Source organism: Triticum aestivum, chromosome 3A, assembly GCF_018294505.1.
Source record: "Triticum aestivum cultivar Chinese Spring chromosome 3A, IWGSC CS RefSeq v2.1, whole genome shotgun sequence".
In the NCBI taxonomy this organism is placed as follows: Eukaryota; Viridiplantae; Streptophyta; class Magnoliopsida; order Poales; family Poaceae; genus Triticum; species Triticum aestivum.
This window is the reverse complement of record NC_057800.1, coordinates 696,301,291-696,301,759: the sequence shown is the minus strand read 5'-3', so window position 1 is coordinate 696,301,759 and position 469 is coordinate 696,301,291.

Here is a 469-nt window from a genome sequence, read left to right as displayed (position 1 = left end):
TAGGAACTCCCACACACCAGAAAAGTTTTGCGGACAACTTTTCGATGCATAATGAAGGTGGACATGTTTTTTTTCTCAGAGTACCGCTTCTGTACAACCCCCTCCCCACACCCACCCTCACTAAACGTATAGAGGACAACATGGATCTTTGGCATATCCTACCCACTTTCGTATATACGCTTAGTCAACCACCGGAACGTATACCCCATTGTGTACTGGGCTTGGCCCATTTACTTTTCTTCTTCTTTTCTTAACCTTCAAAAAGTGGTGAGGGTAGTGGGATTTGAAACCCCAAACCTCACTGTCTAATTCGAAATAGACTAACCAACCGGGATAGCTAAACTGTTGTGCATTATAACTACTTCTTCTTGTTTTTTTGTGCGGCAAAGTGACGAGCCTTCCATGGTCGAATTTTCTTCTGTCTTTTTTTATTATATTCTCTTTAACTTGTTTTAAATCATCAACTTAT